The sequence below is a fragment of the Eucalyptus grandis genome, chromosome 8 (genome assembly GCF_016545825.1).
Source record: "Eucalyptus grandis isolate ANBG69807.140 chromosome 8, ASM1654582v1, whole genome shotgun sequence".
In the NCBI taxonomy this organism is placed as follows: Eukaryota; Viridiplantae; Streptophyta; class Magnoliopsida; order Myrtales; family Myrtaceae; genus Eucalyptus; species Eucalyptus grandis.
In genome coordinates, this window is record NC_052619.1 from 69,322,169 (window position 1) to 69,334,922 (window position 12,754).

At 40.1% G+C, this 12,754-nt stretch overlaps 1 pseudogene; it reads left to right on the forward strand.

The window, feature by feature from the left end:
- Positions 1 to 4,531: 4,531 nt before the first annotated feature.
- Positions 4,532 to 10,668, forward strand: LOC104447493 (annotated as a pseudogene).
- Positions 10,669 to 12,754: the final 2,086 nt, after the last annotated feature.

A 12,754-nucleotide genomic window follows, 5' to 3' on the forward strand; every position in this document is an offset into this window, starting at 1 on the left:
AGTTATCACTTCAATTTCAAATTTCCCGCAATCTCTGATACCATCCTGATGATTGTATCATCTTATCCACCGCGTCCTCGGTATCAGGCTCTTCAGAAACTGCTTTCATGTTTATCCTCCCGCTTGTGGGCTTCACTCGGTACCGAACTGTTGATATCTTTGAAAGCAGGCCTCGCTTAGATTATCATGGGCCTGTTCTCTTGCATATCGGGCTTTGTGGGCATCGTTATTTGCCCATGGCCCATTAGGCCGATTTTTTATGTTAACAGGTTGAGATAGCTCTTGAAGTATGAGCTTGGAAATTGAGGTCATCAATGGTGTAATCCCCAGGTGGGTCGGACCTAACTTATTGCCTAGTCCCACCTATGAACGAAAAATAATAATAATCTTCAGGGTACGGGGGCTCGACTTGGGTCCCAATCGTGCCGGCCGAGTCGTGTAACTATCTCGGCCAACACAGTGTCCAGGCCCTTCGAATTTGTCTTCTAGAGGTATATTTGTTTTACCTATCTTGGCCAACACGATCGTGTCCACTTAGAAGTTACAGGTAAGATTCAGCTGTGCTCGATGCTGGCACTAGAATCTTCTGCACGACGTTGCCAACGGATTTGCTACAATTGTCGTCTACGATCCACGACACGTCTCTTTCTACATTGATTGACGAATTCGATATGTTAGGGTCTCTTTAGCTGATTGAACAAGAAAGATCTCGATTAGTTGGCATGGCAAGAATGGGAATTGTCAGACGGGTCAATTGTCAAGTCGATCATTCAAATATGATAAGAGAAGAAGCAAAATTGCATTTGTTCTTTTGGCATTAGACAATGACACGGAATTAACTCCGGTGATCGAATTCATTTGTCATAGGAAATTCTTAATTGGAAAAAGCATAAAAAAGTCTTAAATATGTTATATTGGTAACAATTTAATCCTAAATATTTTGTATTTATGTCAACTAAGTCTACCTGACTAATTAGTGGGAAATTGCTATTGTAGATGCAATTTAATTTATGTAACGTGACCAAGTCTAATATGGATAATTTCTATAATTTTATGATTTTTATTTTCTTTTCCTTTTTCTTCTTCTTTTTTTTTTTTTTTTTTTTTTTTTTTGAGGGGTGGGGGGGGGAGAGAGATTGCTCCAAGGTTAACAAGGAAGTAGCCCATCAGCAAGGGCCAATTACCCTCATTGGCATTAGGCGAGGGCCTCACAGCCGGTGCCGCGACTCTCGCCAAATGTAGGGAAGGACTTGCAAGTCCTCTATGGCCAACAAGGATGTCATGGGCCTCACCCTCACTGGCCACTAAAGGCCCGCGGGCCCTCTGATGCCCTCACCCAGTGCTGATGAGGATTGGCTAGTGACCCTTACCGACCCTCAAAAAAACAAACAATGAAAATTCAAAATATTATTAAAAAAAATTCATGTCAGCTCTGTTCGTGCCATATAGAACATTTTGTGTTTCCAATCAAAATTGGTGGATAAATTTAGTTGGTACAAATGCAAAAAGTTTAGAACTAAATTGACCCAATTGAAAAATTTAAAATTGAATTGGTACAAATGTAATAAGTGTAAGACTTTGTTAGCACTTTTCTCATTCTTAATTAGTAGGGCTAATTAATAAAACTATAGCCAAATTTTTTTGGATTGTTGAGGACCTTGTGATTGAAGTCTAAGAGCATTCCCAAAGTCCTTTAGGCCTCCAAAGGCCCCTATCTTGGGAAAATTACCTACTTAGTCTTAATTTTATTATATGATGTCAATTCAATCATAAACTTCTTAATTTGATCAATTGAGTTTTAAATTTTTGCATAGAATTCCTATGTAATACTTTTGGTGGAATTGGAGTTTTCACCAAAAAATCGCTTATGTGGTTGTTTAGCCGTCATTGGCCATCTGATGTGGCACATTACCATAATTTTAAGTGAATTAGCCAAAATGACTTCATTGAAATCTCACACAAAAATTGTAGGCTTAATTGGCAAAATTGAAAAATCTATAATTGAATTAGCATCTATTCAATAAGTTTAAAATTCATTTGACAATTTCTCCACTCGTGCCAAAGTTGAGGCATATGATAACACAAGTCCGAAGGCCTTTAGGCCATATTTAGTTTTGAAATGCTTAAAGCCTAATGCAACATGGGATCAGCATTCGCTTTTAGCATTGCAAAGATATTGCTTTTAGGATTTAGTGGAATTTTCTCTTCTAATCTTGCCCTTATTATTATTATTATGTTTGTACTCTTGTGTTGCCCTTGATTATTGTTCATAATCTCTCACTGCGATAGATTTCGTTCGTCGCTCTAGATTTGTTCTTCATTTGCCAAGGTCGCGAGGCTCATTGAGGATCAAGGGTTGCTCTAGATCTATTCATCGCAGGACTCGTGGAGGGTTAGAAAAGCCTCGTCAAGGGTTGTCAAGCTTTGCCAATGGTCGCCTTTGATCGTCCAGCATGGATGCTCGCCTCTAATCTTTTGTCGCGGTGCTTGCCTACCTCCCAGCCTCATTGTACGAAAATTACACCACATCTAGTTGTCAAGCACTAATTGTTTTTGGTAAATACTACTTAAGTGAAAATGTAAGCTCTCCCAAATACACCCTAAAAGGCATTGGGAAGGCTTCCGAAAAAACATCAATCTTAATTCTCACTCGTGACAAATGAAAATGGTAGTTTTAAAATAACACATTCAATACAACCACTGAAATTTTTGAACCAACCACGTATCATCTCAAGTATTCACTTTGAGCACCCACCTTTTGGATGCGATGATGTTACATAGGCACATGCAATCATTAGACTTGTGATTAGGTTGTTCATTAAAAAGAATACGAAACAATTTTATGGACGCAACATATGTTAAAAATAAAAATTGACAAACACAAAGCCGATCGAATCTCCTGACCATCATAGTCATACATATTTCAATCTCATATTTTTATCTGAGTGATTATGCTATGTGCATGCATTAAAAAGGTCCAACTAGCTAGTTATTGGATAATTCAATCTAGTTAAGTGTGCTTGCGTTGCACGGAGCTTTAAAAAAATGGAGAGTAGCAAGGGATTTCGTCACTTTCGAAGGATAAAAGCTACACGACGAGTGAAACGGCGTAGCCGGACAAATGATAACGTCGTTTTGCTTATACGGCTTTGCATTGGGTTGACCAGCCTGAAGGCGATAGGAGCGCATCCGGCACGGTAGCGTGGCCCGATATATCCCACATGGGATTTGATTGTGTGGATCGCATCCCGCCATCCGTGAACCGTGAGATGATCATCACGTGTTTCGCGACTTCGTTGCATCGCAATCACGTGTGGCAAAATTAGTTATTTTTAGACTATATTCATTTCGCAAAAAATGGATAATTTAATTTTTTTACTAAAAATGGATGTTTATATCACTTGAAATAATTAATTAATGAAATATGTCATTATCGATAACATTTTTATGGATGATGAATTTTTTTTATTTGTTCATTTTTATAAGATACACGCGATCATTTTCAGGAAAATAATTTTCAAATCATATATTTCTGCGAAACAAACCCACACTTGGGCTTTATTCGCGGAAAATGAATAATTTATAAAACATTATCCAATAAATATTACTTGTATTACTAATATAAATGAATGAATAAATAATATTTTCATCGTCCATAAAAATATTTATATATAAAATTAACAAGTTTTTCATTAAATAATTATTTTAAGCAATACATACGATTATTTTAAGAAATTATTTTTTAAATTATTTATTTTTAATTAAAAAAACAGATTCTTGATTTTGGCTTCTTTTCTTACTCTAAATAGTCAATGGCTTAGAATTTGGAAGTTGGCCTCCCTCATATGCATTTCAATTTCAATCAATAATAATAAACAAAAAGCAAATTTCTTGTTGCTTCAAGTTCGTCTCTCCAAATCCTTCATTTTGGCAATTTCCTCCTCAATTCACAATTAAAATGTACTTCTTTTACGCATGTTTTACATTTGCATGCGAAAAATCGCCATGATACTCCGAATGGTTGGGTTTTGAGTTGGAATTTGAGCTTGATCTAACACAAGTTCATTAGATTTTGGGTATTGACTGCAATCCTACCATATTCAAATATATCCGATGCTTATTGAATCGAATTTGAATTAAAAAAATCGGAACTTAGTGTGAACATTGTGTCCAACGGTACATATTTACTAATTAAATTACACCAATTCAAAATTGATCGTGTTGTGTAAAATCATGCAATAACCAATATATATTTTTAATAAAATCTAGATATCTAATGTGTGGAAGGAAAAGGAAGAAGAAGAAGAAGAAGCTGACGTAATAAATCTAGATATTTTCAGTCTTCCATGTCATGCACCTTTTTGAAATTTGCTGGATAAACCGTGAGAAAATATTAGGTACCCTCAAAGGACCACGTCATTGGTGCTCTGAACGATTCACCGTTCAACACCTGTCCAGCGGCAGGTCCACGTCGGCCCTCTTCGCTTTTCGGTGCGCTTCTCTCTCCTCTCTCTTCTCACTCTCTCCCAAGTAACTCTGCGGCTGATGGCTCGGCTCGGCTGAGCAGAAGAAAGCACGGATAATAAATGCGCAACATCCCGCTTAAAATTTCTCTCTCCTCACTTGAATATTTTCTGGACTCTCTCTCCCCGTGGACGAGCTGCACTTCCTCTGTTTCCTTCTCAGCGCATTCCACCCCTCCGCCTCCGCCTCTGCCTCCGCCTCTCCAAGAAGCCTCGCCGGTCATCTACCTCTGGCACGTCGCCTCCTCCAGGAGCCCCATCGGTCGCAGCTAGTTCCCGACCCCCTTCGCCTCCAACTGTTTCCAACGCCGAGATCGAGCATAAAGTTTGTGCTCGCGTTGTTCTCTCGGCAACTTCTGGCCTCCGTCCGATTGCCTCCCTCCGATGAACTACTCATCATCAACTCCGACTCCGAGCCGCCGCCGCCGCTGATGGCGTCCTTCGTCTCTGACATCTGCTCGTTCTCCCCCTCCCTCAGGCCGAAGACGCCGCCGGCCTCCGCCGCGAAGCCGTCGGCCTCCGGCAGTAGGGAGGCGGCCTCGGTCTCGTTCCCGAGCGGCACTAGGCTCCCCGCCGTTGACTGGGTGCTGTCCCTGTCGCTGGCCCGATCGGTCGCGAGGGAGATGTCAGTGTACCTGGGCAGGGCCGACGGCGCGGCGAAGAAGGAGAGGCGCGGGCTAGAGGGCTAGAGCTCGCTGTGGACGAGGTACGTGGACTGGCTGCACCAGCACTGGATTTAGGGCTTTTCCTTGGACGCGAGCCGAATCAGGTTCACGGACGAGTTCGTGGAGAAGATGGAGCCTCGGTTCCAAGCCGCGTTCAAGACGATGGAGGAGCTGGAGAAGGGCGCGATCGTGAACCCGGCCTGGACGAGGGCCGCATGATCGGGCATTACTGGTTGAGGAAGTCAGAACCCGCGCCCGCCCGGTTCCTGATGCACGCTCGACGCCGTCTTCAATCGCTGCCGACGTGGTCAGCGGTGAGGCCAGTTCTGGAATTCCGGTCGTTGTTGCTCTCCGTGTGGTAAGAAAGTTTGTAGTTCCCTGCGTTCTTTTTTTTTTTTTTTTTCTTTCCTGGGAATCCGTTTGCCGTCGTAGATGCCTGTGTCAGTTTTCTGGTAAACGCCAGCATTGTAGCTTGAGAAGAGCGTGAGCTGGGGATAAATTGAATTGGTTTCTGGTTGAAGAGATGGAGAGCTCGTTTACGTATTATTCACTTGAAATGACCGTGTATGGAAATTTCCGACTCTAAGACGCAGTAATTTCAAAATTTTCTTCAGGTTTTCCGATTAATGTCAACATGAAATTCGGTTTTTGATCGTTGGTTTTCTTTTAGTGTGCTTAGCTGATTGCATCAGACACGGATGGATTGATTGACTTGATTATGTTTGACGCTTAATTTGCAGATTAAGCCCCCTCTTACTTCTCCCGTGGATCGCTTTCTCTCTTGCCGTCGTCTTCTCTTGCTAATCCCTTGTCTTAAGCTCATAGATATCCCTGCGGAATGTATTATTTGCTCTTGGATCGAGATGAATCGACTGTTAAATTCTGGAGTTTGTAGAAGTTTTTCACTCTGGAGCTTACATTGCAAGTTGTAGCTCGAGGCTTTTGTCCCGAGTACTTAAGAACAGTCATAACACTCAGAAATATGATAAAGAACAGAATTCAGTAGGCTTGGAGGTCCCAGAGACTACGACTTTTGCCAGGAACAAGCTAAAATCTGAAATTTCTCTGGATTGGTATTCATCTAAGAAGAAAGGAATTGATGGGGTAATATATTGTCAATTGCTTTGCCATCACATACCACTTCTGTTTATTCGTAACTATGCCGTTTCTAAAGTTGTGAGGCACCTTCTAGTTTTCTTTTTTATTTACATTAAACCCTTGTTGAATCATAACAGTGACCATAGGCAAAATTTTGTCTACAGGATAAAATTTTATCCTCTTTTGTGTCAATTAGATGTCTTGAGGATTTGTATCATTTCGATGTTGAGGACTTTTTGGGGACCAACTATTGTTCTCTCACTGGTGGTTTTTGTAACATTTTGTCTTGCAGTATTACTATGAAGGCGTTATTTGTGATAGCTCCCTAGACCTTTCATATTGAGTGCCTTGATCCTCCTCTCAAGGTAGTTCATAGCTATTTGAGGGGTCTTGCCTTGAGTTCGATGTGTTAATTGCTATCATTTGTCTTATCGTACTTGATTGAGATAATTTAGTTGTCTAAAAATGGGGAAGTTCTCAGTTGAAGATGCTCTCCTGTCTGCTCTTATATGAGATTTACTTTTGATCCCAATATGCTGTTCCCTAATGTGGGTTACTTGTTACTTTCCTTGAACTGTGATTTCAGACTCTTCAAGCTCCAATGTTGGAAACTCCAAGAGCAGACCTGAAGAGTGTTGCTTTAATTATACTGGGAGGAGGTGCTGGAACATGATTGTTTCCACTTACTAGCAGAAGGGCCAAGCCAACAGTTAGTGATTATTTGTATATGCCCATTGCTTACCTACATAGCACTCTCTCAACGATATATTCAATTATGTGGTTTTTTAAATCTGCAGGTTCCTATAGGAGGATGCTACCGGTTGATTGATATCCCAATGAGCAATTGCATTAACAGTGGTATCAGAAAAATATTCATCTTAACGCAGTTTAATTCCTTTTCCCTCAATCGCCACCTTTCCTGGACATACAACTTTGATAATGGCGTTAGTTTTGGTGATGGATTTGTGGAGGTATAATTTTTTTCCGATTTATTATTTTGGATTCCTGATGACTTAACTCAAGAAACGACTGCAGTTAATATGAAAAAAATTTGGTAACACATATAGGTCCTTGCGGCATCTCAAACTCCGGGTGAAGCTGGAAAGAGGTGGTTCCAGGGGACTGCTGATGCTATTAGGCAATTCATATGGGTCTTTGAGGCAAGTGCTTAGGGTTTTGGCAATTACTTGTGCAAAGTTTTTTGGAGTTTCTCTTGAAGTTGAATGTTGGTTTCAAATTATTTCCGCAGGATGCCAAGAACAAGAATGTGGAGAATATCTTGATTTTGTCTGGTGACCACCTGTACTGGATGAATTACATGAATTTTGTGCAGGTACTTTGAAGATTTCATCGTAAACTCCTTCATCTAATATGTTTGTGAGTTTAAATTGACCAGTTGTGGCTTGATTGCAGAAGCATATTGATACAAATGCCGATATCACAGTTTCATGTGTCCCAATGGATGACAGGTTCTTATTGTGGTTAAATATATTGCCTTAAAAGATTTAAGAGCATATAAAGCTGAGAAGATTTAAGAGCATATAAAGCTCACTTCTCCCTGACATTCCACTTATGGTTGGGAAGAACCAAATTTTTGTGATTATATTGTTTCTTACGTCCGTTTTCAGTTGCACTAAATTTAGAGCTACTGATGGGTTTTGCAACTAACCCTTTCTGGTTTTTGTTGCTGCAGTCGTGCTTCGAGTTGTGGACTGATGAAGATTGACAGAACTGGACGGATCATCCAATTTGCCGGAAAACCGAAGGGCAATGAGCTGAAAGCAATGGTATCATTAATGCAATAAACACTTCCTATCAATTGACGTGACTGCTTTAGCTGTTTCCTTGGCAGACATCATCTCTGCACATCATGTAATGCATCGACTAGTTACTAATCTTATTTGGATTCTCGTCTCCTGCACAAACCTCTGCCCACAGCAAGTCGATAGTACTCTTCTTGGGCTATCAAAGCAAGATGCAGTGAACTTGCCATACATTGCCTCAATGGGCGTCGATGTATGTAAAACCGACGTGTTACTAAAGCTTCTGAGATGGAGCTACCCCTCATGCAATGATTTTGGCTCTGAAATAATTCCGTCAACTGTTGCAGAGCATAATGTCCAGGTCAGGACCTTTTCTTTAACATAGACTAAGCTGTGGGCTTTCTCTCTGTCTCTCTCTGTCTCTCTCTCCCGTTCATTAGAGATGTGTGTTTATAGGTAACCTGTACTTGCGAGCTACCTTAACAGAAATGCTTACTTATCAGGATGCATTGATTTTTCAGGCGTATCTATTTAATGACTACTGGGAGGACATTGGAACAATCAAGTCATTCTTTGACACTAATTTGGCCCTAACAGAGCAGGTGTGTGTGTGGTATTGCATCTTCTGCTCGATAACTCAATTGGAGATGTCAATGTCATCTGCGAATTCAGTCATCACCTTCTATAGTCATTAATCACTTGATATGCTGGCTTAACCTTAGGGCTGGAAAAATACTTACTCTTTAGATCTTTTTGGCTACAATTTCTATGTCAATCTGGGGCGTCATCTCAATCACATTCTCAGAAAAATTATAGAAGCTTCGAGTTCAAACTTTGGCTGTCATAAAGCGATATTGTTTGTCCTTTGAGGAGACAGTGGCTTTTCTAATAGTGGGTTAATTTCCTGTAATGCAGCCTCCAAAGTTTGAATTTTGTGATCCGCAAACACCTTTCTACACGTCTTCGAGATTCTTACCCCCAGTAAAGTTGATAAATGCAGGGTAAGCTTGTCAACACGATAAGTCTCTGTTTTTGTAATGGTCTAAACTCTGTCTCTTATTTGAACTGTTTCTGCAGATTGTAGATGCAATAATCTCTCACGGTTGCTTCTTACATTGTTGGTGTGCGCTTGCATCTAGACTATGGTGTTGAGTTTAAGGTGTGCTGCATTCGTATCCATTCTTTGACCTTTTGAAGATCATAATGGTGATTGCTTGAGAAAAATAATTTTCAGATTCTTGGATGATTTGGTTGGAATGTTGACATTTTCAGCTTTCAACTTTTTGGGTTAATAGATCCCATCAGAACATTTTGAGGTGGTGGACTAGATTTAACAAGGGCAAATGATGCCATTCAATTTGTTCATATAACTCTGGTGTACAGTGATATTTTTGAATTGCTGTATCTTCATCTATTGGTTGTATTTCCTCAAGTTGAAGGTATAGTGGACTTAGAACAAGTCAGGATGCTTCTAATACAAGTCTTTTGATTACTTGATGGTCATTTTACATGTCGTTTTTTATAGACGCTAATTTCCTTTGTCAAGCTAATGTACTAAGCTAGTCATCAGTATAGACATTCCAAATTTGCTACAAGTTCACAATACTGGGGTTAGTTTGTGTGCCAATTTCTATAGCAATGGCGACATAGTTTGGGTGCTGGTTTTTGGGACACGTTTGAATTTGCAGGATACCGTGATGATGGGTGCAGATTACTATCAGACTGAAGCTGAAATCGCATCTCTTCTGGCACAAGGGAAGGTTCCTATTGGGGTTGGACAAAATATTAAAATCAGGTAATTATTCATTCTTTGAATAGGCATGTCTACAGGAAATTCTGAATCGACGACTTGTTAATAGTAGTTCACAATCCTTCCACTGACAAATTCCCTTGCTTTTCCTTTCTCAAGGAACTGCATAATTGACAAGAATGCCCAGATAGGGAAAAATGTGGTTATTCACGACACTGATGCAAGTATTGCCTTTTGCAATCCTGATACTTCAATTCCATCTGGATTTATGACTGTATGTGATCCTTCCATTTACAGGGTGTTCAAGAAGCAGATAGACCAGAAGAAGGATTCTACATCAGGTCAGGGATAACAGTCACACTGAAAAACGCAACAATCAAAGATGGCACTGTCGTTTGAGAAGAAAACAAGAAAAAAGAAGGCCGGTGGAGTCTCAGACGTCATAGCACGTGTGATTCAGAAGAAAGCTGGCTAAATCCATACACAACCTTGTTGTTTTCATGGCTTTTCTGTGTCCAGAGAAACTAGATGCTGTGCTGCTCGGTTGTGAAGTAGGTCTCAGTTATGTGACTAAGCTAGTGAGAGGCATATAACCTGAGTTAGCTAGTGGGATGCATATTCTGTATAAGAGAAGATACTATACGCTTGAGGGGTGTGCCATCTTTTGTATTGGTAGTGATATCAAACTGCACAACCTGAATGTTTTTCAGTGGTTATTCTCTCATCAGCTTTTGAGTGTGTAGATATACAAACAAAATTGACATTAGTTAACTTTCAGTTAGTTTTGGAAATCAGGACAATCTTGAATTTTTAATTCTTGTTATAAAGAATATGGTGGTTCTTAATTCTCACTCTTTGTATTGTTGGAAGATATCTTGAAAACTTTGTTATTCAAATATCGAAATGCTATGTTCAAGTTATTTTTGGCCATCGACTAGAGAATACTAGTGTCATACAAAATACATTGCTTCGATTTCATATGATAATGTTGGTGAGAAGACGCAACATTGTTCAACTTTGATGAGATGTTGGTTTAATAAGTTATAATTCCGTCCACTTTGGTTCTTTAAGCTCTCAATTCAGCTGGTTAAATCTCATTAGTAGTCTCCATACCCATTCTTTCCTTCGATTGGTCATCACAGTAAAACTCAATTTCACCAAGTATGTTTATGTGCCTGAAGAGATAAAACTGTACACTTTGCAATCTCATAGTCTCGATTTCAATTAATATGAATCTATAAGAAATTATGCACAAATTAGGTAAACTATATGTGCGTTTCCCCTTTGTCCTCCTGAAAGCTGGGTAGAGTTTTAACAATGGCTTTTCATGGTTGCTAATACTGCTCATTATGCAAAAAAATTCATCACTATAACTTGAAAATGAACCCTTATTGACATAGAAAATTTGTGATATTTTGACAATACAATATATATGATACAAACTTTTAGTCTCATACTGAAGAACCTTCTAAAAGCTTGGGAAGATAGAACAAGGCAAGTGAAGAAAAGAAAGGTAAATGCACCAGTTAGACTTGATCTAAGGGTGATGTATTGGACAAAGCCACTCAACAACCTTACTCGGTTAAACGCTTGCACTAACTCATCTTTATGCTAATCTAGCACACTGTAACACTTGAGTAAGACGAATGTACATCGACTAACACTATAATCTCATTTTCTATAACAAAAGCTTTACACGGGGGTGTCCTAATTTGGCTAATTATCCCTATCTTTGCAGTTTCATTGCTCACTGTCACTACTCAAAGTCTCCAAGAAAAGAATTTATGCCACCATCTGCAAAGCACCCTAACGCTTCTAGTCCCATGAAAGAATTGTGATTTCCATAGATTGTCACTCCCCTGCCTTGAATTTATGGATTAGTGTCACTGTCGGATGACCTGAAACAGTCTCCTTAGACGAGACTTCCTCTGCATCAAGATGATTAGTCCGAGAAAGAACCGACCAAGTCTTACTGGAAGAATTCCCTCTTTCAGGCTGGTCTAACTTCTCAGGATCTGCAAGCCCATTGACGGGATGTGATTGCTTCTTGCCTCCATCATGATTTGGTTCAGAATTGCGTGTAGGGTCAAGACTGTGTTTCATTGAGGATACATCACTTCTAGGGAGATCTAAGCTTTTCGGGGGCAGAAAAAGGGCAAGCTGTTGACCCGGACCAATGCTCGACACAACCAACTGAAGTACTTCAGATGATGGGGACAGTTCTACATTCATTTTCTCCCAAGAAGGTTGACGCATCGCTGAAGTTGATGTGTTAAGTGGAGCCTCCTTCTGAGTAGGACTTGGCATTGTGGCCACCGATGGTGGAAATGCATTAAGCTTAGGGGCCAGAGGGATAGAACTTGAAGCAGCATCATCACCTAAGAAATTCTGCAGAGAGCATTGCCTGCTCTCCTGGACTTCTGCCTGGATGGGCCGCATTTGCTCTAACTTCTTTCTCTTTTTAAGAATGAGTCTTGCATCCTTAGGTCGAGAAGGAGGAGGGCCTAGTATCACAAAAGGAGGAATGGTAGGCTTATCTTCCCCATATAACAGTCTAACTGATTGAGCTGTTGCAGATACAGTGGGCGGCAGCTCAGGATCTGGTGGGGGCGGAGGAGCAGTCACAACTTCTTTTTCATCAACTGAATTAGCATTGGCATCCCTTTCATCAATTGAATTAGCAGCAAAAAACTTACACTGAGAAGAAAAACATAAAGAATTGTGGCACTTACTATTTTTCCTTTAGAGCGCGTCCAGCAGGTGTATACTCCCATTCTGGCTCTTGCTCTGGCACCCGTTCCTCTTCGTCACCACTCTGCTTTATGTTTCAAAGGTAAACCAACAAATAATGAAATTATGATGCTATATAAATGCAAGTCAATGCATGGAAACCTCAGCACCATTGAGATCAGGAACAAATTTGATTTTATTGCCCATAAATTTTCTAATGGATCA